The sequence below is a fragment of the Salvelinus sp. IW2-2015 genome, linkage group LG18, assembly GCF_002910315.2.
Source record: "Salvelinus sp. IW2-2015 linkage group LG18, ASM291031v2, whole genome shotgun sequence".
In the NCBI taxonomy this organism is placed as follows: domain Eukaryota; kingdom Metazoa; phylum Chordata; class Actinopteri; order Salmoniformes; family Salmonidae; genus Salvelinus; species Salvelinus sp. IW2-2015.
In genome coordinates this window covers 32,909,116-32,910,484 of record NC_036858.1, presented here as the reverse complement: position 1 = coordinate 32,910,484, position 1,369 = coordinate 32,909,116, and positions in this window count along the sequence as shown.

Genomic DNA, 1,369 nt, shown 5'->3' with positions numbered 1-1,369 from the left:
CACAGCTGTCTTGCCAGTAAATGGCATATGGAAAGGGTCTGAGGTCTCTTCTTATTTTCCATTACCCTCGTTGTTTATCCATTTTATACAACGGATAATCAACAACCCGCCATAATGACAAAAATGTACCGTTAAATTTTTGCACATTTCCAAATATTTTTTGTTTTATTAAATATTACATTTACATAAGTATTTCAGACCCTTACTCAGTACTTGTTGAAGCACCTTTTGGCAGGATTACACCTCAAGTTTTTCTTGGGTATGCTGCTACAAGCTTGGCACACCTGTATTTGGAAGTTTTCTCCCATTCTATCTCTGCAGATCCTCTCAAGCTCAGGCAGGTTGCGATGGAAGCGTTACTGCACAGCTATTTTTCAAAGGTCTCTCCAGAGATTTCGATCGGGTTCAAGTCCGGGCTCTGGCTGGCCACTCAAGGACATTCAAGACATGTCCGCAAGCCACTCCTGCGTTGTCTTGGCTGTGTGCTTAGGGTCATTGTCTTGTTGGAAGGTGAAAACCTTTCGCCCCAGTCTGAGGTCCTTGAGTGGCTCTAAGCAGGTTTTCTCAAGGATCTCTCTGACTTTGCCTCAGTTCATCTTCCCTCGATCCTGACTAGGTCTCCTCAGTCCCTGCCCCTGAAAAAACATCCCCCACGGCATGATGCTCCACCACCCATGCTTCACCGTAGGGACTCGGGGAGGCTATATCTTCAATTTAAAACCTACTAGAAAGTGTGTGCCCTCAGGCCTAGATGGGAAGCAAAAGTCATTCACTACCCAAGAATAGTAAAGCCCCCTTTACTGGCTCAATAGCCAAACCAATCAAGCCTGTTACAACCCTTAGTAAACTTTTGGAAAAAATGGTGTTTTGGACCAGAACAATGCTATTTTTTACAGGAAACAATGGAAAACACCCTTTCAGCACGCTTAAAGAAGGACCATTCAAACAAGCACTTACACAAAGACTGACGCTTAAAAAATACTGTGGGGCTGTTTTGTTAGACTTCAATGCGGTCTTTTGACATTATCGATCATAGTGTTCTGCTGGAAAAATGTATGGTTTATGGCTTTACACCCCCTATGTGGATAAAGAGTTACCTGTCCAACAGTACACAGAGGGTGTTCTTTAATGGAAGCCTCTCCAACAAAATCAGGTAGAATCAGGAATTTCCCAGGCATTTGCTGTCTAGGCCCTTACTTTTTTTCAATCTTTACTAACAACATGCCACTGGCGTTAAGTTAAAGCCAGTGTGTCTATGTATGCGGTTGAATCAACACTATACACGTCAGCTACTAATAGCAACCTGAAATAACTGCAACACTTAACAAAAAAGCTGCAGTTTAGTTAGATGTGGTGCAAGGAATACGTT